This window comes from Peromyscus californicus, unplaced genomic scaffold (assembly GCF_007827085.1).
Source record: "Peromyscus californicus insignis strain IS unplaced genomic scaffold, ASM782708v3 Scaffold_4__1_contigs__length_199733344, whole genome shotgun sequence".
NCBI classification, from domain to species: domain Eukaryota; kingdom Metazoa; phylum Chordata; class Mammalia; order Rodentia; family Cricetidae; genus Peromyscus; species Peromyscus californicus.
This window is the reverse complement of record NW_026294562.1, coordinates 140,862,995-140,886,913: the sequence shown is the minus strand read 5'-3', so window position 1 is coordinate 140,886,913 and position 23,919 is coordinate 140,862,995. Positions and strand designations below refer to the sequence as shown.

Genomic DNA, 23,919 nt, shown 5'->3' with positions numbered 1-23,919 from the left:
ACTTCAGAGCTGCTGAGTCATTTCACCCTCTCAAGTAAATGTGTGCTGCAGCTATAAAAATGAAACTGAAAATGGATGACTGGAAAAAATAAAATGTATCCTAGGACCAGAATGCAATTCCCAAATGAGAAAAGCATCTTGTGGTAAGTAGGGGATGATCTTGCTTCCAGCTACTTGGCCCTTTACATCTACTTTCAAGCTTTGCTTTGCACATGCTGATGGCTGACTGTGATATGGGGCTGTCAATTGTACCTTTCAGGTAACAGTTTCCGATATGCCATTTTAGATTCCCCAAATGCACTTATCTGTGGAAGCTGACACTTGACATTTTCACAGAATCCCAGGTGGCTGTGAGAATATTCCCCGACACAGTCATTTTTTAATGGATCCTCTGAGGGAGCATTTGATCCACACGTCCCCGTTTTATGTCAGGTATAGTTTCCCAACTTAAAACTTCTTTGCCAATGTTGTGATAATGCAGAATGCAAAGCAGAGGCAGAGATCACAGATAGTAAGGCTGAAGCAGTGGCTTTAGAGACAGGAGCACATTTCCTGCACAGTAAATGGGTGCAGGTGACCCAGAGCAGGAGTGTGGGAAACCCTACCAAATCCTTCCCTACCCTAGGTTCATATTGCCTTAGTCTGTCACAGGTCTCTTGGACAGTTTTCCTTCTCTGGAGTCGTTTCCAGCCAGGCTCATGACTAATTCCAGCTGTGAGCTGGACTTTAGCCCAGAGCCTGGCTGGTAAAACCCTTCAGTGAAGGCACTTTTATTTGATCAGATGGCCTCCTATATGAACAGACATAGATTAGGAACCAATAAGGATTGAGATCCTAAACCCAGGAATAGAAAGCAAATGACATCAGTGAATTTGGAGATCTGAATCAGAGATGCTGACTCATCTATCCCCCACACCTGCATTCTTAAAGAAGCAGGGAAACTGAAAAAGGAACACAGGATAAAATGTAATTTACCCTGGGCTCTGCCTCCAACTAACAGTAGAAAACTGGCTGATGCTGGCTGGTGGGGTGAGCGAGTTTTCAGTTGCTTTGTACTAAAATCTACCTAGCTACAAGAAAGGCTCCATTCCTCTATACACTTTTCTGATTGTGACTCTGGGCTGTCAAATACATTTGATAGCTGTCTCAGTAGTCCTGTTGTTTCTGTTTCTAATTTTTTTTTCTGTTTTTTGTTTTGTTTGTTTGTTTTTTAGAAATTGGGTTTCTTGTGTAGCTCTGGGTAGGATACTGGATTTCCATCTCTAGACCATGCTGGTCAATAGCTCACTGAGGTCTGCCTGGCTCTGCCTCCCAAGTCCTAGGATTAATTTGTGAATTGCCTTCTTGCAGGTCTTCAAAAGTCTGTACTTAAACCTTCCAGAAATAATTTAACCCTTCTTTCTCTATGTAACAGAAAGAGAAGAACATGCTTTGTGTGTGTCCTAGGACCATCATTTGCACTTGTATCATACCTGTCCAAAAAACTAGACCTCATCACTCAGGAAGGGTACCTTGAATTTGTGCTTTAGCAACTGTTGAGCTCCTTATTTGGGAACCAAAGAAACTAAACTTTGGGTCACTCACAACTCTCATTGGGTCACTCACAACCTGTCCCATCTCTTAACTTATAAAGTCTTACAAACTTCACCTCCTTCTTGAGTTCTTTCTCTCCAGGTGGTGATACTTTAAGATGCCACACTGACTTTCCAGTCTTGTCAACCCCTTCATATTTCAATCCACCTGCCTCAACCTAACCCTGATCATTCTCTATCCCTTTTCTTTACTGAAACTTAGAGGAACTATTGCCCCAATCTTCACATACACAGGAGGGCACATTTCCTCAGGCCACTTGTCCATGATAAACAGATGGCAGCTGCTTTTCACAGGAGGAGACCCATAAAGTGTGCTATAACATAGTGTCATATGCCAAGGTGGTAAAAGCACAGGCATTTCCCACACACATTACTAACCAACGGGATGAGCTAGTAGCTTTCTCCGTCCCTCCAATTGGAGCTGAGGCAATCCCAAAATATTATATAGTCTCCGGTTATGCTTTTAATATCATATTGTCGCATGCTGCTATGTGGAAAGAGCACAGACTCCTTACAGCAATGGGGGGATTCATATCTAACTCAGGCCAAATAATGGCCATGCTCAAAGGCTTCTACTCTCAAAAGCTATAAGAATCATCCACTGTCAGTCTAAGTACTTCAACAGTTCCACCATCTCTAAGAGAATAAAGCAGGCTGACAAGGTAGCTAGGAGAGTGTCCCTTAAGGGCCCAGACTTGCCACTTTCATCACAGGGAATCCATATAAAGCAGCCCACATCATTACAGTCAACTCCTGACACTAGGATAATTCTGTCCTATCTACATCAGCTCTTTCACACTAATAGTCATGCCCTATCTCAATTTATAAAAGCCCACCTACAGCCTACCTCTGAGGACTTACAGTTCTAAGAACTATTAATGCCTCTTGTGAAATTTACCAAAAGTCAAATCCCAGTTCCAAATATTGGAATCCAAACTTTTTCTACACAACAGGCTAGAGGTTCCTTTCCGGGAACTGACTAGCAGCTTGATTTTACTTTTAGGCCCAATGTCTGTTGAACTAAGTATCTCCTCATGGTCTTGAACTCATTTTCAAGTTAGATAGAGTCATTTCTGGTTTCTAATAAATGGCCTCATATAGTCACTGACCTCCTCCTCTGGGAGATAATCCCCTTATTTGGGATCTCTGCCTTTCTTCAGTCTGGTAATTGTCTGAATTTACCTCCAAGGTTTACCAGATCATATCTAAAGTTCTTAATGTACCATGGCATTTTCATATCATCTACCATCCTATGTCCTCAGAGAAGTTAAAGAATATCAGCAGGTCTTCAAAAAATGTTCTTATTAAGATGCCAGAGCAACTTCACACTGAGTGGTTGAAATTATTTTCCTAGCTATTTTCAGGCTCTGGGCACTTACCAAGCAGGCCTTTTCATTCCCACCATTTGACTCAAGAATGGGAAAACCAGCTCTAACTGCTGGCCTCCTATCCAAACCATCACCTCTTCCTGATTACCTGTTAACTCCTCTACTATATCATGGCCGCTGTCTCCTCTGGAATTTTGCTTACCCTCCTTACCTCAGCCAGTTGATAATCCATGCACACCACCAATCCACATTGGGGTTCATTTCCTTCTTTCCCCTCCAGACCAGCAATCATCACCACTTTCCCCTAAAAGGTAGGTACACTTCAAGGTAATTCTTGTAACCCCCACAGCTGCTAAGTTTGAGTACTTCGTCCCCTGAATACATCTCTCCTGCCTGAAACCTTTTATCCTGCCCTCACCCAAGAGAAATTTATTATCATACACAGTAAAAAAAACAGTACCTGGTTCTCTTAAGTTCCAAAGGATATGAGAATAAATAGTTTGTCACTAATTCCAGAAAAATGAAGTTTTATCACACAACTGTACTCAATCCCTCTGGATTGCGAATACCATATATTTTTTTTCTTCTTACTGATTCTGTCTTCAAGTTTTCCTGTCCCTACTGACATATTCTGCTTTATCAATTTCTGTCTGTGAGTCTAATAAAACATTCAAATTTCTAGTTTAAACTGTTGTAGATATAGCTCTGTATAAATAAAATGCTGATTGGCCAGTATCAAGGCAGGAAGTATGGGTGGGACAAGGAGAGAAGAGAATTTTGGGAAGTGGAAGTCTGAGGCAGAGAGACGCTGCCAGCCACCACCATGAGAGGATGTTAAGATACCGGTGAGCCATGAGCCACGTGACAACATATAGATTAATAGAAATGGGTTAATTTAAGATATAAAACAGCTAGCTAGAATAATTTATGAATTTATAATTATAAATATTCATAAATTAGGAATAATATACGTCTCTGTGTGTGTACTTGGTTGGGTCTGAGCAGTTGCAGAACTGGTGGGTTAGAGAGATTTTTCCTGACCGTGTGCCAGGCACTGCCAAGAAGTCTCCAGCTACAATTGGCATCCAATTGGTTGGCCTGAATTTCCCCCCAAACCCTGAGAAAAAATATTTTAAAATGGAGGTAAAAACAGCTTCCTAGTTGTCTCTCTCAAGTTAATGGCAGCCTTCATGTTTGAGGTACTCCATGGCAGGGTTGTGTCTTGCATTTGGGCTTGACCTAAGCTATGGTATGCAGAGGTGTCTTCAAGCTGCAAACTATGCTGTGTGTTGGATATAGTTTTTGCTAGTTAAAAAAAAGTAAGATGTTTCTGGGCTACACGCTGATTTGATAAAAGCATAGATCCTCTGTTTCTAAGAGTTGATGGCTCCCAGAGCTGGCAGTAAACGTACCACTGCCCTGTTGAAAAGCTGAGGTGTACAGAGCCAGCAGCCATAGTGCTGTTTCTGTCTTAGAATGCTGCAGTTTAAAGCAATCAGTTCACAAATAGACAGCTTTGCTTTACAAAGTGTGTAAAAATGTATGTAGGCTTGGAAGAAAGAGAAAAAGAAATATATACAGTTATATGAAGAAGTAGATAGTTTTTAAAAATAATCTCTTTAAAGAGACAGTAAAGGTAGTATAAAAATAAGCCACTTAAAGATGAATATTACACAGAGAATCTGGATTATGTTGTCTTTGAGATTTTTTTTTCATTTTCCACACAAGCTCTCAAGGTCTTTGGGATTTTTAACTGCAGAAAAACATTTGGTCATAAAAGCTGTCAAGTTAAGCCAATATGTATATTTTAAAGGTACCTTGACTTCAAAATTTGATTGTAAGGATGTAAGGAAAGGAGGCTCTGCTTTTGTTTCCACAGAAAGCAAGAGGCTATGGATTTGTTCCAGATTAAGATACATCAGGTTTGACCAGCCAAGACCCCCGACAAGGTCTCTGATGACACCCTGGCCCAGATGATCCAGCATCCAGAATGGTTTCAAGGCAACTGGCTCAGATGATACACCCTCATAGACTACTCGATGGTCTTAAAATTTTCTTTGTATCCCCATAAGATACAGTGCCCAACTCCAGCAGGAAGTAATAAGAGAAGCCTCGCCCAAATTCCCAAATATACCAAGCTGGCGTTGGAGATGGATTTGACTCATTCCTTTTCTAAATCCAAACATATTGCAAAAAGAAGATTGAGAGATTCTTTTGTCCCATATCTGCAGAGCCCTCTGGTGTGGGACAGAGAAAAACCAATATTTTTATTTAAATAAGGTTGATTATAAATGCAATTTCTTTCTAAAGAAGAAAAGAGGGTATGACATAGATGTGATATGATGAAAGGGTAGATTATTGAATCTACTTTTAAAGAGTAACGACTTGTTTGAAATGTTTTACATTGGTAGATTTTAGTTTATTGATATAAATTTAGAGTTGATTTTGTTATAATGTATATATATATATATATATATACAGATGTATATACATATATATGTGTATATATATATATATATATATATATATATATATATATATATATATATATTTCTACTCTTGGTTGAGGTATTATGTTTATGTAACTCATTTAGATTGTAATGCATAATTAAGAAATACAGATTAATAATTAGTCATCTATGATAGTCACCCTATAGTCATGTTGTTTTCTAGGATTACATAGATATATTTCAGATAGATAGGTAATCTTCAATTACTTCAAAGACCTAGAGAATATGACATTTAAAATGTATTAAAAATTTAGACTTTCTGGACAGTGAGACATGTCTGCTCCTGACAGCACCAATTTACTTCATAGAGGTGGTTGGGTATCGAAGACACTCTATATGTAGTTTATCCTCTTTTTTGGCAAAAATAGCCCTTTGGGAAATAAATTGTTTTTAACTGGACTGCTTGATCAACTGGACATACAGGACCAATTGGAAGGTGACCACTGAATTGTGCTTGGCAAAATGGTCCTTCAGATTCCTGCTTTGAGTGGAAACTGCCAGATGATCTATAGGTCACAGAGGGAAGTGACTGAGGGACCCTAGGGCTTCAGAGGAAGTCAGATGCCCCCACTTTACAAAGAAACATAGGGTGACTGTCCAGGCTGCCAGTAGTCTCTGTCTACTCTTGCAAGATTCTGGGAAGTTGCTTTCATCTTTCTCCCATTTCTCAGGTAATATTATATCCTTCTGAAGTCTTAGATGTAGTTGAAGACTACATAGTTATAATTTCCTTAGTTATGATAAAAGGTAAGTTAGATATGAAACCTTAGGCTCACAAATATATGATAGATAGGATATCTTCTTTAATTTTGCAAAATACAAATAGACTAGATATTGTAACTGTAATTCTTTCTTGAAAGTTAAAACCTTACTTTTTGAAAAAAAAAACAAAAAGGGGAAGTGCTGTGGATATTGCTCTGTATAAATAAAACTCTGATTGGCCAGTAGCCAGGCAGGAAGTATAGGCAGGACAAGGAGAGAAGGGAATTCTGGGAGGTGGAAGGCTGAGGCAGAGAGATGCTGCCAGCTGCCACCACGAGAAGATGTTAAGATACCAGTAAGCCACGAGCCACATGGTACCTTATAGATTAATAGAAATGGGTTAATTTAAGATATAAGAACATCTAGCTAGAAGCCTGCCACTGCCATACAGTTTATAAATAATATAAGTCTCTGTGTGTTTACTTGGTTGGGTCTGAGTGGCTGTTGGACTGGAAGGTGAGAGAGATTTGTCACAAATGTAGGCCAGGCAGGACCAGAAAAACTCTAGCTACATAAAACTGCTCAGCTAATTGTTACAGGACCATCAGCCATAGAGCCTGAGGTGCATGGACCATCAAAATATACCCACATGGTAAGAAACAATAACCAGAGGTATTTACACCCCAAGACTCAGAAGGGCCTGCACTCTACAAAAAGCAGACTATAGTATAATAATCTCTCACTGTTAAATGCTCTCAGCAATTAATCACAAGTGTTTCCTTATGGTTTGTCTCAGGTGAGAATAAAAGGTCTGATTGATAATAAACAAATATAAAAACATGTTCCATTATTGTCTCTCTCCCTCTTCTCTCTCTCTCTCTCTCTCTCTCTCTCTCTCTCTCTCTCTCTTTCCCTCTAACACTAACCAATAAAATTCTGTTAGCAGAGTTTTAAAATCTAAATTAAAATGAAGATTTTAAATTCCCTGTGATTGTTCCTTAATATGTTTCAAAATACTTCCAAGCCACAGAGTCACCTTGGAATAACATGGACAGGTCAGAAACACCTCAGATTTGTATCATTCAAAATTTTCTGATATCAGGATACTCCTTACTCCATCTAGGCCCCCTGTGGACCACCCCAAATAATTTTTTTTTTCTAAAATTCCTCTATGGCCTTACCAGTACTTTGTCAGAAGATAACAGCAAGATCCAACAAGCAATGGAATAGAACATAGACCATAAACTGTGGAACTACCACAGAATGTACAGTTATCTCAAAATCTCCCCTTCTATACCCACAAAAGTTAACCTACACCCACTGCCTCAGATGAAAGCATTTCTGGGAGACACTCTGTCCCCACACCCATTCACCTGTATCCTCTAACCCTTTATTTTTTATAAGAACAAGAAGTCTGGATTGTTACACTTCCTAGCCACACCCCCAGCTTCATGAAAACTTGCACTGCCCAGCAGACAGGAAAGATATTTAGTCACCACAGGACCTTATGTCCTAAGTAATACCTGCACTGCATGATCAAATAATTTGTGAGCAACATGAACATGTAACATACCTAGGTACATGCATGGCATAGCTGCAAAGGCTCATATGCCCATGCTGAGAAGTCCCATAAAGACAGGTTCCACCAATTCCTCTGCACACTAACCACAAAGGTTATTTCCACAATGCAATGTACTTTTTCCCTATTCACTTTGCTTTATAAACTCTGATAGTGTGTTTCAATGTACCTCAAGTACATTTCTCTCAAAGGGTAAACAGTGCCAAAAAATAAATAACAGAGAGTAATGAGCAGGACCTTCCAAGTATCTTAAAATTCTGAAGTCTGTAATGATTTGTCTTACTTGCAGAAACATAGCACTTCGGGAGAGACACAGACATGTCATTTCTTTTTGTTTTATTTTTATAACTGTTGGGAAATGCTAAGAACAAACACACTAATGGCAGCCTATGTTAAAAAGCATGTAGATTAAATGGTGTTTATAAGCAGTGGGCAGTTTGCTACTCACTGTCAGCATGGCCCACCAACCTCCCAGAGCTGCAGCAGTAATCATGGCTCCCTGATAGCTAAGCCATGAAGCTAGGCTCTCAGAAAACCAGGGAAGACAAGCCAACCACAAACGATAGGTGCCAACCCAACCACTAAGCTGATCCCTGTTAAACTGCAACTATCATAGGAGTTCAGGATTGGTCTCATGAGGTCAAAAACAACACAGATATTCAGTAAAGAAAGATTCTGGCAGAAAAAATGTCTAGACATGTAACAGTGTGCTTAAAATTATACCACATACCAGTGTCTCTGTTGTCCTTTTGTAATCCACACACACATCATAAAAGAGAAATACTGAGGAGTCTCTTGTACATAAAAGCACAGAATTTGGTAAAATTATGTGCGATCAATGTTATTCTTAAACAGGAGGTCCTTTTAATAATTGATCACACTATGAGAATTTTAATGACAGTCTCTTAAGCCACTGATAGATCTATTATGTTCACTTATAATCACTGTGTTTTATTATGGAAAAATTGCAGGCAGTAGAACTACAATACAACAAAGTAAAGTTGATTATTTTACCAGCTACTTCATATGTCATAATTTACCAATATTTAGCCCTTCATAGATTATTGCTAGTTTCTTATGCAAAGACATGTCTGAAGTTTTCACTCTAACTCTTTTCAGAAATTCAGATATATCTCACTGACAGGAACACAAAAATCTGCCCAATATAATAAGTTAGCACAGTCCACATGGCCAGGGAGATAGTAGACACAGAAGGATAACCTTCATCTGCAACTTCTCTGAAAACATATGATTTCAGATATTCTTCTAAATATTCATCCTTGTAGTCACAGGCAACATTGGCTGTGACTGTCAGAAAAAAAAAACATCATTTACATCACTATTACACAACTCCACAACCTCTCAAATGGCATAGAACTTGTAATGTCTTGTCTCAGGCCACATATTCAAACCAGAACACTCATCATTATTCTGAGAATAAGAAAATATTAAATGCAATGGTCACACACAGATTTTATTAAAAGGATAAGGATGTCTGCTGTGAAGACAGTGCCATCTAAGAATGATAGGGAATTATGAAGCATAAATACTGCAAAATTTGAGCACCAACAAATAACTGCATGAAAGCAAGGAAACAATCAAAAATGGTTAGTACACAGACATCACAAGTTGTAATGCCAACACAGATGGGAAACTCTCTCAAATTTCCACACTTAACTCAAAATCCATGTGATGTTGGCTGTGGCTTGTTCTGCTCCTCTGATCTTTCAGAATTCACACTAAAAGCTGGCACCAAGTTTTTTATTAATAAGACCATTTAAGATTCATGTTACATCTGGTGCTCAGTGTGGGTCTTGAACCCACAACCCTGAGATTAAGAGTCTCCTGTGGTTGGGGCTGTTCCAGGCCACAAACAGTGGTGGTGATGCTATGGAGGCTGCTGCTGCTCTGAGCTACAAGCTGCTTCTCATCATGCTGGTGTTGATGGTGATGCTGCTACTAGTGATGAATGGAGTACTACTGCTTGTTCAGAGAAAAATTGCAAACACAACTGTGTTACAAGAAAGCAATGGCAAATGTGAGTTTGAAGAATTTTGGTGAGGCCAGTGGTTGGGAGAATTTCATATTAAAGAGATTCTCTTCTAGGGAAGAATGTTCATGGTTCCAAGAGACAGACATTTATCAGACTGTGATTGCTCCACACCACAGAGGAGGCACAATAAAATTAAATAAAATTAAGAAAAGAAAAAAGAAAATTTCTGAAGGAAACCATGGCCATACCTAACAGCAAATTTGAATGTTCAAAAGCATGACAGGACCCCAAAATGAAGATTCCACATGGACTATGATAAAGCTATTAAGGTGATTAATACCACTGAGAGATCAGTTTGGACTACAAACTAATCAGGAAATTTCAAGTTGGCTAGCTGAGATGATCCAGATTCACAGACAACTCCATCAAGGACTTGAGACAAGCTCTGCACTTTTGCACTATGCAGAGTCTAGATAACAAATGATACTGCTACCTTTCCCAGGACTTGACAAGTAACCCCCCCAAATATTTTCTGGGTCTCCTAAAGTTGTCTTCACTCTCAAAAAGCAGGATGTAATTTTAAGAAAACTATGCCCACATGCCCAGAGGTTGGAGTGGGTGGTTTTTGGTTATTCAATGGCTCATGTTTAATTATCATTGTTTATAATGCTTGGTTATAAGTTAATTTTTAATGGTCACAAAAAAAGATAAATAAAGGAGATTAGATTGAGGGTTCTTGTGTTTTTTTAAAAAAAAAGAAAAAAGAGTATATAGAAATAGAAATAATAAGATAAAAGGTAGACTTTAGAATCTACTCAGAAAGGAAAACAGAGAGAATATGGATATGATAAGACAAAACGTACTTTAATGAATCTACTTATAGAAAGGAACTACTTGTTTTAAATAGGATAAGTAATAAAATTGTTTGTCTGAATCTGTAAAATGTTAATGGACGAGACATTGTTAATGTAATCCACCCCACCAGGCATCAAAACGGAAGAGCCTTTATTTCAAGCTCTGAAGAGCTTGGTTCCTCTGTATGTGTGACACAGTGGTAAGAGCAGAGAGCCCTGAGCTCAGGTGGGGCAGAGTTTTCATCATAGCAGCTGTTGGGATAAGAGGATTTCCAGGGTACAGAAACCTGACTGGCTGAAAATTGTCTAGGGGTATCAGTAAAACAACAACAAAAAAAAATAGGTGTGTGCTAGTCTCAAGGACATCTAGCCACCTTATCTAATGGTAGATCCCTAGGTTGATCCCTGGGAGGTATCAGCTTAAGGCTTTTCCTGGATATTGGTGTTGCCTGACAGTAAGCCTGTCACAGAAGCTGTGTCTAGGACCCTAAGCCTGTCAAGCCTGTGTGGTCAAGCTATTCTGGGGCCCCTTCACATTCCCCCTTCACAAGTACCAATGCTAGGACTTAACCATGAGTCCTACCTGTCCTAGGAACCATTAGCTAACAGATTTTTCTAGGGTTCAACATCTATATCTTTTGCCATTTGTAAGGCCCTGTAGTTCTAATCTTTCAGTACAACCAGATTATGGTTTTATATAATACCTCTTGGTTCTGCACAATGAAGGCCAAGTGTCTTAACTTATTGCAGAAACATTTCTGTTAATAAATTTTCTATTTACCACTTTGAACCTATTTTTCTGGTATTTAAATGGGCATGATAGTTGGATATCTTGCCTCTATGCCAGGGAGTTTTCTTTTGACCCAGCATTTCAGCCTTTTCTGAACAGGGAACATGGGATGACATATTCTCTTCTGGAACTGCTTCAAGCTGGCATTGGGGTACCATAGTCAAGGCCTCAAAAAGGCTGACTGAATATATTGTATATACTTATTGGATATAGTTTTTATTTGTATTAGTTATAAGCTTTTTTATTTTAGAAAAATGGGCAAGTGTTGTGATATTGTATTAACCAATATATACTGCAACCTACATATACATAATAAATTTTCCATGTTGATATGCTTTCAAATGCACACTGTATATGCTAACTTTTATCCTACATTACAGCAGCTGTAGATCTCAACTAATCTGTGGTATGAAATTAAGCATTACCTGGACAGTTTCAATTTCTATGAAATGTGGTTGTACTTCAGAATTTAGGGCTGAGATTCAGGATGAAGTCACTGCATAATAAGTGAAATATTTAAAGAAAAATACACATATTTTAGACTATATATATATATATATATATATATATATATATTTCCCAAATATTTACATATAGACTTTAATGTAAAACTTGTCAGACAGACAGTAGGAATGGAAATCAATGTCTCCAAACCAATTTAATTAATGTGGGAGTGTGTATGAAAAAACCCACGAATAGCATGTGGAATATTGCTTTATAATGTCTGAATATATATCATTGTGATTGATTTAATAAAGAACCTGACTGGTTTGTACCTAGGCAGGATAAATTTAGGCAGGATAAACAATCAATGAGGTTTCTGGGAAGAAGGGAGGTGTCCCAGAATTGTGAATAGACTAAGAGAGAAGGAGGTAAACCTGCAATACTGAGAAAAGGAACCACTCCACATGGCAGAGCATAGATAAGTATTATGAGTTAATTTAAAATATATGACTTAGCTAGTAATAAACTTGAGTTATAATTATTAATAAGTCTCTGTGTGGTTATTTGTGAATAGTCTGGTGGGACAGAAAACCCGAGCTACAAATGGCATTCCTCCATGGGGCCAGAGTTTACAGATAAGACTGAAAAAATCAACAAAAATGATGCTAAGCACTCAAAATAAGGGTTAATGGTGACTCACTGATCACTGGCTTTCCTCAGCTAAGCTATTGCTAGTGGGAAACAGATGGATGGCTCATTTAAGAGCAGGCTTCTTGACTGGGTACAGGCTAAAAATAGGGGCATGGCACTTTTAAGAAGCTTTCTGACCAAACATTTAAATTGATTTACTTTTTTAAAATGTTTCCTCATGTAGTCTTTTTTAAATTTTTTACATATTATTTCACATTATCAACAACAATTTCCCATGCTTTCTTGCTCCCATACTCTCCCTGTAAGTCCATTCAAATCCCCATTCCTTCCTCCCTCTCTTTTCAAATGGGGTAAGGTCTCTCTTGGGAATCAGGAAAGAACTGAATATCAAGTTGAGGCAGTAGCAACCCCCTGCCCACTACATCAAGGCCACATAAGGCATCCTACCATAGAGAATAGGTTTCAAAGAACCAGCTCATGCATTAAGGACAGGTCGTGGTAACACTGCTAGGGGTCCCATGAAAGACCAAACTACAGAAATGTCTCCCAGATGCAGAAGGCTTAGCCCAGTCAAATGCCAGCCCCTGGCTGTCCTTCCAGAGTCCATGAGTCCACAAAACCTTATGTCATCTGTCTATGTGGTTTTTCTCATCATAATCTTGATGCCCCCCCTGCTTATATAATCCCTATATCCTGTGTTATGGACACTAAGATCTCAAGCCAGGGCCTGATCTGGATCTCTGCATTTGCTTCCATGAGGTACTGGATGAAGGGTCTATGAAGACCATTTGTATAGTCACCAATCTGATTAAGGGGGAAGGCCATTTTGGGAACATTCTCCCTATTGTTAGGAGAATTAGCTGAGGCCCTCCCTGAAATGCTGCCAATAAGACAAAAGAGTGGCCCACAGGATGGGAAAAAATCTTCACCAACTACATATCTGATAGATTATTGTTATTAAAAATATATATATATATATAAAGAACACAAGAAACCAGGCATAAAAATACCAAATAAAGCCAGTAAAAATGAGGACAGATTTAAAGAGAATATTCTCAAAGGATGAATCTTGAATGCCCCAGATACACTTAAAGAAGTGTTAACACCTCTAGAGACCAGGGAAATACATATCAAACTACCAGTAAGATACCATTCCTAAGAACCTGTCAGAATAGCCAAGATCAAAAGCACTAATGGTAGCATATATTGAAAGCATGTGGATTAAATGGTGTTTATAAGCAGTGAGACATACACTACTCAGTGACAGAATGGACCCAACAGCTTTTCAGAGCTACAGCAGTAATCACGGCTCCTGATAGCTAAGTCATGAAGACAGTCTCTCAGAGAAAGGGGTGCAGGAGGGAAAAGAGCCAGCCATAAATGTTATGTGCTATTCCATACCCTATGCTGAGCCTTGTTAAACTGCAAATATCATAGGAATTTAGGATTTGCCTCATGAGGTCAAAAACAATACAGATGTTCAGTAAAGAAAGTTTCAACAGAAAAAAGTGTCAAGACAGGTAACAGTGTGTTCTTTTACACACACACACACACACACACACACACACACACATCATACAAGAAAAATGCTGAGGAGTCTCCTGTACATAAATGCACAGAATTTGGAAAAATTATGTGACATCATTGTTGTTCATAAAAAGGATGTACTTTCAACAATTGTTTACATTATGAGTGTATTATAAACAGTCACTTATGCCATTGATAGACCTGTTATCTCCACTGATAATCATTCTGCTTTATTAAGGTAAAATTGCAGCTAACAGGACTAAAAAAAAAAGGTAAAATAGATGACTTTACCAACTCTTTTAAATGTTATAATTTACCAACATTTAGCCCTTCATAGGTTATTGCTGGTTTCATATGCAAAGGTAGATCCAGTTTTCACTCTAACCTTTTTCAGAAATGCAGACATATATCATTGACAGGAACACAAATTCTGTGGAATATAATATCTTAGTATGTTCCAAATGGCCAGGAAGTTAGAAGATCCAGAAGGAGAACCTTCATCTGCAAACTTATAAGAAAGCATATAATTTTTGACAGTCATGATATATTTATCCTCATAACAACAGGCAACACTGGGCTGTTATTGTCTGAAAAAAAAACATCATGTCCATCACTATTACAGAACTCCAAACCTACTTAAATGGCATAGAACTTATAATGATTTGTCTCAGGTCACCTGATCAATCCAGGAACTCACCAGTAAACGTTGAATAAGAAAATATTTCATGGAATGGTCAGACACAGTCCATATTAAAACAAAAAGGATTTCTGCATGAAGACAGTGTCATCTAAGAAAAATAGAGAATTAAAAAGCACAAATATTAGACAATTTGAGTGCCAATAAAATACTACATGAAGGCAAGGAAACAACCAAAAATGTTTAGCAGAGAAAAACCAGAGATTATAATGCCAAAATAGATGTGAAACTCTCTCAAGATCCCCACTTAGCAGAAAATCTTGCACAAATATTGGATGCTAAGATAGAAAGAATTCATTTACACTGTACACTAACACTGATAGACCTTTCAACTACAAAAGGTCAATGCTCAAATGACTACACCTACTCACCACATTCTGTACACTGTGTGAATTAGTTATGTATATATTTATGTGTATAATTTGCTAAAACAATTTTAATAAATAGTGGTATTTATTTTGACAATATACAGTGCAGAAATTATGTAGTAGGATGGAAAAAATGAGTGCAAAATAATCTAAATTCAGTAATTATGCATGAAATTAAAACTATGTCAAGAAAGTGTACACGTGCATATGTATCTGTGTATATGTATACAGATGCATAAGCAAACTCATACATATACACATACATAAACTTATACAAATGTTATAATGTAATTGTAATGCATCATAGAACAAGTGGAGAGATATTGTGGAAACTGAATCCCTTATACTATGAAGGGTGTCAGTGTTTTCTCACTAATGTGGCAGTAATGTGTTATTTGTTTTACTCCAAGGACAAAAGTATGCCTTTAGTGACAAACTGGAGCTTAAATACCATTTCAAAAATATACTTACACACCCCAATATGATGGAAATAAACTATTTTTGAAGTACCTACACTCTTATGTATTCATAGAACAGATATCCATCTGCTGCTATTTAGAAGCTTCACTGGGATTGACTACATGTGATAGGACTGAAGGTTAATCTGCATGTTATCGGACTAAATGATGAGAAAAAAAATTTCTCATTCTCATGAGCTACATACCCTGAAAGAGAAAATAGTAAGTAACTCTCAAATATAATTTTGTCCTAGTGGCCAAATAATCAGGGGAGGAATCAAGTAATTATTCAAGAAAAAATGAAACAGATGTGTTTATTATTATCAAATGAAGTATTGAATGCCTGTTTACCATCATCAATAAATAATTGACTTCCAATGAACTTAATGTCTTCTTTTTTTCATATATAAGTATGGACTGAGAAGTAGGAAAAAATCACTTACAAGAGACTTTTATGCAAGAACACAGTGATAATGCAAATCAAGAATGCAAAGTTGATTCTGTGAATACCTAAATGGCATAAGGATATTAACAATTTATTTTCCAGTGCTATAGTGTATTTTCCATTCTTTATTGCCTTTGGTGACAGATAGAGAAGTTACTCCAAATGTTACTGCTCCATATTTTCAGTGTCTCTATGTTTCATGAATAAAACTACATTGCGATAGCCATTCCCACAATAAATCTCCCAGGGTACAGGAAACAGCAGGATTTCACTAGTCTCTGCCAGATACTAAAGCCTCAAGAAATTCATCTTCCTTACCCATAGAGCAAGTCATCAAGACTGGCACAGGGATGCTATATCCTTAAGGAAAGCAGTAGCTTCAGAAGGGAAGAGCAGGACTCCCCTAAGCAATGCCAGCTCCTAAAGCCTGAAGTGAATTCAAACTTAGAAAGGGAGACCACACCTTTAAAGAGAAGCAGTAGCTGCAGAAGCAGGAATCTGCCTGCTGCACATTTGACAGGATCAGGTGACTCAGATCTGTAATGCTTGAATCAAACAGTCTTTAATTTGGTAATTTCCACAGGATCTGTATCCCCTTGCATTACAGGAGCAATCTGCCTTGTGGGCACCAAATAACAATCAGATTTTGGTGTGCTCATGAGCAACTGAGACCCAGAATATACCACAGGCTGACTGGTGAGAAACTGCTCTGCTGAAAACTTTATTAGCTCTTCATGCTTCTGATGGAGGAAGGTGTGCATTCAAATTGTTTTTGGAATAGGAAACTTTTAAAACCCCTTTAGGCCCTACCGAGCAGGTCTGCTTATAGATAATGATTGGATCATGGGTCTGAGTGAGGGTGGCTGAGATGACCTGCACCTGTTTGTGCAGGGGGTTGTCTTTTCTCCACCCCTTGGCATTCCTTTAAATACCCAAGGGCAGAGACAATAGATGCTGGATGGATTAGGATACGATCACTCTCAAAGCTTTCCTGTATTTTCTATGTGTTTCTCTTTCCTAAATCCTTCTAAATAGTATTTCCCGCTGCTTGTACTGGAGAATTCTCTGGGGAATTTAGGGGGTGGAACATGGCCCAACCCACAGGAATCAATAAGGAGAGTGAACTCAATTCCACCAATGGAAAGCAAATCCTGGGGTACTCTTTGAGAACTGCTTCAGAGCTGCTGAGTCATTTCACCCTCCCAACTATATGTGTGCTGCTGCCCAAACAATGAAACTGAAAGTGGATGACAGGAAATGATGTAATGAATTTTAAGCCCAGAATTCAATTCTCAAAAGAGAAAAGCATCTCATGGAAACTAGAGGGTGATTATATATCCAGGTACATGGCTGTTTATCCTGGCTATCTACCTGAAAGCCTCACTTTCCACTTGCTGATGGCTGATTGTGATTCTGGGCTGCAAATTGTATCTCTCAGGCAAGAGTTATCGTAATACCATTTTAGATTCTCAAAATGCACTTACTTGTAGAATCTGATTCTTGAAATTTTCATAGAGTCCAAGGTGGCTAAGTGAGAATTTCACTGAACAGTCATTTCCTTAATGGGTCCTATGAGTCAGCATATGATCAAAACATCCCTGGTTTAGGCCAGGTATTTTTTCTCAACATACATCTTTCTTCCAAATAATGCAGGATGCAAGACTGAGGCAGTGATCACAGATATTAAGGCTGAAGCAGTTGCTTCAGAGGAAGAAAGAGATTTCTGGTAGAGCAAACAGGTGCAGGTGACTCAGAGCAGGAGTGAGGGCCATACCATAAAATCCCTGCCTATCCATGATTTTACTGCCTCTGTCTGCTGCAGTTCTCTGGAACAGTTACCCTTCTCTTGTGTTGTTTACAGTCAGGCTTTGGCAAAATCCAGCTAAGAGCTGGAATTTAGCCAGGAGCCTAGCTATTGAAACTGTGGGCTGCAAGCTTTTTTATTCCATCTGTCTGACTCATATTCAAATACACATAGATTAGGAATCAATAAGGAGAGAACTGTCTAAAATAGAATGGAAAGCAAATAACAGCAATGAATTTGGAGATCTCCATTAGAGCTGCTGACTCATCTGTCTCACCCTCCTTCCTGTGTGTTGTAAAAGGAGCAGGGAAATTGAAAAAGGAACATATGATAAAATGAAACTACCAGGGGCTCTGCCTCCAACTAACAGTAAATTACTGTCTTATTTTCTCTTGTTGTGTTATGTGTACCAGCCACCCCCTAACTACATGACTGTGCATCCTCTGTCCATCAGTCAGGAAGATAGCTTAGTCATCCCTGGGCCTTGCCTACTAAGTTACCCTGTGGTATGTGATTATGTAACCTGCATGCAGCTTGATTACATAGTCTAGGTTCCTGCACGGCATAGCTATATGAGAGATCTGGAAACCTGCAAAGAAGACTGTCAAACCCAGCACAGGCTATCTGACCAGCCACAAGAAGGCCTCCAGGTCCCTGTTTTAAATGTGCTAGAGGGCTTGAGCAAGCACTGCACAATGAAGGCCACCTGGACTTCTGCTATCAATATGGACATAGGTCATTTGACTGCCCCTGAGTAACTCATGGCATGGGGACATCAATGAAAGACCAACCTACAGGCAATGTCCTACCCTGGGTAATGGACGATTGAAGGAACCCAGGACCTTAACCAACAAAAGTCATGTCACACCAAAACCTAGAGTAGACATTATTGTATAGGGATGACCCATTCTTTCCTGTGGACACTGGAGGCACTTACTGCATGCTGTGGGAGTTTTGGGGTCTTCCTGTCCTTTCCAATCTCCCTGTTGTCTGGGTAGTGGGAAAACCTTATGTACATCACTAAACCCAATGATTTAAATGTATTTTCAGGGGTATACCTCTTGCATACAAATTTGTTTTTGCACACCTGCCCTGTGTGCCTAATGGGAATGATTTTTTTTAGCTAAGGCACTAGCTTCTATTTCATTAGTGCCCATATTTCCCTACCACAGATTTGTCAGCAGTTCCTCTCCTCCTCCTCCTTGACACTCAGTCCACTATCTCTGACATGTCATTTCCCTTTCAATCTCTCATGTGGTTCCCATAGTCTTGGATAGCCAGAACCCTCCTGTTGCTTGAAACCATCACTCTATTGTTTTCCAGGTCCAGCACACTATCTGGTAAATCACTCAAACTCAGTACACCCTTTCACTCCACAGCATTAGAGGACTTAAGCCTATCATCACTGAACTTCTCAGAAAGATGCTACTTCATCCAAAATCTTCTCTTTTTAAAATCTCTATGTTAAGATTTAAGAAGCCTAATAGAGTATACCACTTCATTTAAGTCCTGCATTTAGAAAAGTTTCTACATGGTCTCATTAAATAAAAAAACATGGTGCCAAATATAGGGATGAAGGCTTAGAGATCAGGGAAATTTGAAAAGTCACAAGCAAACCTTACCTCACCAACCCTGCAGCTTCCAAATGCAAGCTACTTGCTGTCTTACACATGCGTTTATTGCCTTGTCCTTATGCCCTATAATTGTCTATATTAGCCCAGCTATCTCTTTTTTACATTGTATGTCTGTACAGAATTTTAGGCTTTTATGTTTTGTCCTGTCCTTAAAGGAGTGTGTCACCATGCTTTGCTCTGTTCTCTAGTATGGCCTTGAACACACAAAGACCCTGTCTGATAAGGGATCTGTTTGAGCGTGTGTGTTGCCTGAATTTCTGTTTACTTAAAATGGCTGTTCTTTCCTGCCTGAACTCTAGCAAGCTTTTATAAAGCATAAATAAATATCACTACATTTCAGCACAAATAAAATATTACTGCACCTGCAGCTCATTAGATCTTCAGTGGTTCTCTCAATACCATAACGCCTGACCTTTACACAATTCTTACACTATTCCTTCAGAAACCACACATTTCTCAGTTCTGTATCTCAAGGATAACTTCTTTTCTATACCTGTGAGCCCTCTGTCTCAAAATATCATTTCCTTATCCTGGAGAAACGTAGGTACTTACCTGTACATGTAGCTAACTTGGACTGTCTTGACACATATATTCATGGACATCTCACAACTATTTCATCAATCCCCAGCTTGTGGTTTGCTCTCCTTCTCCCTCACTGACTTTAAATTTTACAATTAATAGAAAATATTCTACTCTGGAGCCCATAAGTATAAGTAAGTCAAATTAACATGTTATTTTCTAAATATTTTGTACAGCTGGCAGTATGGAGTCTCAAGTTCCAAAATGCAGCTGTCCACTCCTCACATCATCTATTTGGGTGTAAACATTACCACATCATACTAAGCTATAGCTTCAGATAGAAAGCATCTAATTCAGTCTTTTGCAGGCTGCTCTACTAAACGGGACATTCTGTCCTTTCTAGAAATAGCTGCCTTCCTTCTTTTTAATATCCTGTCTCACACCTTATAACAGGCAGCTCAGGGATCATGCATTAAACCCTCATTCATCCCATTATTAACCCTTTCCAGAAATTCCAATAGGCTCTGCTTCAGGACTCTGCACTATACCTCCCTAAACAACTTATCCCTTTGTCTATGTAACAGAAAGGGAGTGATATGCCTTTGGGACACTAGGCCAGGAGCAGGGACCCTCCATTGCACCTGTAGAATACCTGTCAAAAAACTACACCTCACCACACAGGGATATTCACCAATCATATGTGATTTGGGGGCTGTTAAGCTCCTTAATAGTAAATTACAGAAAATAAACTTTGGGTTACATAATACATCATCGTCCCTCCATAACTTCTCCCATCTTTTAACTTATAAAGTCTTACAAACTTTTTCTACTTCCTGAGTTTTGTCTCTCCAAGTGTTATTACTGGAAGGTTAGACACTTACTTTCCAGACTTCCTTACTTGTTAATACTTTAATAATCCTTCTCGAACTAGTGTTGACTCTCCCACATCTCACTAATGCACTTAAATCCTAAGGGAATTTTTGCCTCATCCTTCACACATACAGGAGTGCACCTTGTGTCAGGCCACTTATACCTGGTACACACTTATACCTTTTTACATGATGGGACCTGTAAAGCAGGATATGTCATACTATCAGATGCTGGGGTGGTAGAATCAAAGACATACACTAATAACCAATAGCCTGAGATAATGTCTCTCACCTGTACCTTCCAGTTGGCATAGAGGCAATTCCTAACATTTATATATACTCCAAATATTGTTTTTGTTTTTGTTTTGCAAGATAGATAACTTTGTGTAATTTTGGTGCCTGTCCTGAATCTCGCACTATAAAACACGCTAGCTTTAAACTCACTGCCTTGGTCTGACTCCCAAGTGCTGGTATTAAAGGCATATGACACCACCACCAGCTTCCAAATATACTTTTCATATCCTCCTGTCCCACATTCATATCTGGAAAAAGCATGGGCTTCTCACAGCCAAAGGACAATTCATAACTAACTCAGGCCAAATATTGGTCATGATAAAAGCTTCCTATTTCCCAAATGTAATAGGAAATATTCACTGTCAATTTCATCATCTATCATCTCTAAGGGATATAACTGTACCAACCAGGCACCTAGGACAGTGGCAGTCTAGAGCCCAAACTCATGTTCTTCACCACAGGCAATACATATAATTCAACCCACATCCTCACAGTCATATCCTGTCACTAGGCCAGTTCTGTTCTATCTACACCAGCTCTTTCTCCCTAATAGACTTGCTCTGTCTCAGTTCATAGAAGGGAACCTACAGCCTACCAGTTGTGGGAAGTCATGTATGCTCTGAATGTGTTGCTCTGATAGGTTAATAAATAAAGTGCTGATTGGCCAGTAGTCAGGCAGGAGGTATAGTCAGGACAAAGAGAGAGGAGAATTTGTGGAAGCAGAAGGCTGAGTGAGGGAGATGCTGCCAGAATCCATGTTGAAAAGCAATAATACTGGTAAGCCACGAGTCACATGGCAACATACATGTTAATAGAAATGGGCTAATTTAAGATATAAGAACAGCTAACAAGAAACCAGAGCCATTAGACCATACAGTTTCTAAATAGTAGACGTCTCGGTGTGTTTTCTTGTGTCTGAGGGCAGCAGGAGATGGGCAGAATCAGGATAACTTCAACTACAAATGGCGCCCGATAGCTCGAGTTTCCACCTAAAACCTGAAAATAACCAATTCTAAAAGGAGCAGAACAATGTCTCTAGTGGGTGGTGAAAACCTGCAACATGCAGGCTTGAACTACTCTATGGTGGGTTCCAGACATGTGGGCTTGACCTATTCCCAATGAGTTCCACAGAGTTTTCTCTAAGAAAATACAGCCTCATGGACTATCCCATAATCCTAAAATTTTCTTTATATTCCCATAAGAATACAGCACCCTCATCCATCAGGAAGTAGTATGAGAAGCTACACCCAAATTTCCATATGTACAAATATGGCTTTGGAGGTGAAATTGGCTCACTCCTTCTCTAAACCCAAGCATATTGCTAAAACAGAGGTTGAGAGATTCTTTTGTCCCATGAAGAGCCGTCTGGTGGAGGACAGAAATAAAGCAATATTTTTATTTAAAAATGGTTGATTTAAATACAATCTCTTTCTAAAAATAAAAATGGATAGGATATAGATATGATAGGAAGAAAGGGTAGATTATTGAATCTACTTTTAAAGATTATCTTCTTTAAAATGTTTTACATTGCTAAAGATTTTAGTTATTGATACAAGATTAAACTTAATTTTCTTGCACTTGTTTCTACTCTTGTTTAAGATATTATGTTTATGTAACTCATTTTCATTGTACTGGATAATTAAGATATACAGATTAATAACTGGTCTTCTATGATAGTCCAACTTATATTCATGTTAAGTTCTTGGTACACATAGACATAATAAAGTTAGGTAGGTAATCTGGAAACACATCAAAGACCTATAGAGTATGGCATTTAAATTTTTTTAAAAAAAATTTAGACATTCTGGACAGTGAGACATGTCTGCTCCTGTGTCACCAAATTACTTCAGAGAGGAGGATGGGCATTGAAGACACTCTGTATGGACTTTATCTTCTTCTTGGCAATAATAGCCATTTGGGCAAGAAACTGATCTTGCCTGGACTAATTGATAAAATGTATGACAGGACATGCCGGAAACATAGGAAGGTGACTACTGTACTTTGTTTGGCAAAATGGTCCTTTAGATTCCTGCTTCGTCAAAGAAACTGCCAGACATTCTACAGGACACAGAGAAAAGTGACTGAGAAGATGGGCACACACCTTTTATCCTAGTGTTCGGGAGGCAGAGGCAGGTGGATCCCTGTGAGTTTCAGGCCAGCCTGATCTCCAAAGCGAGTTTCAAGAAAGGAAAAGAGCTACACAAAGAAACCCTGTCTTGATAAAATGAGAGAGAGAGAGAGAGAGAGAGAGAGAGAGAGAGAGAGAGAGAGAGAGAGAGAGAGAAGTGACTGAGAGACTCTAGGCCTGTGGGCTGAAGACAGATACCCCATCTGTATAAAGGAACTTTGGATGACTGTCCAGGCTGCCAGCTGTCTCTGTCTACTCTCTCAAGACTCCTTAACATTGCTTGCATCGTTCCTCTATTTCTCAGGTAATAGTATATAATTCTGAGGTCTTGATGTAGTTGAAGTCTAGATAGTTATAATTTTCAGCAATTATGGTAGATAGGATATCTTTGGCAACTTTGGCAAATAAAAATATACTAGATATTTTAAGTATAATTCTTGCTTGATAATTGTTGTGTTATTTGTAATTTTAGTGTGTGAAAATTAAAACTTCCTTTTAGACAAAAGGGAAATTGCTGGGGGATATTCTTTATGCTCTGAAGGTGTTGCTCTGATTGATTAATAAATAAAGTGCTGATTGGCCAGTGGCCAGGCAGGAAGTATAGGTGGGAACAAAGAGAAAGGAGAATTTGGGGAAGTGGATAGCTGAGTGAGGGAGATGCTGCCAGCTGCCATGATGAGAAGCAACATGTTAAAAAACCAATAAGCCAAGAGCCACATGGCAACTTACAGAT

General features: G+C 38.7%; 1 long non-coding RNA gene across 2 annotated transcripts in view; it reads right to left on the bottom strand.

Annotated features, from left to right (window-relative positions):
* The window catches only part of LOC128095329 (uncharacterized), a 222,600-nt gene that overhangs the window by 170,117 nt on the left and 28,564 nt on the right, over positions 1 to 23,919 (bottom strand). For both annotated transcript variants that reach the window (XR_008213219.1, XR_008213220.1), the window contains exon 2: positions 14,668 to 14,758. This is a non-coding gene — a long non-coding RNA (uncharacterized LOC128095329). The remainder of the gene's footprint in view (positions 1 to 14,667; positions 14,759 to 23,919) is intronic.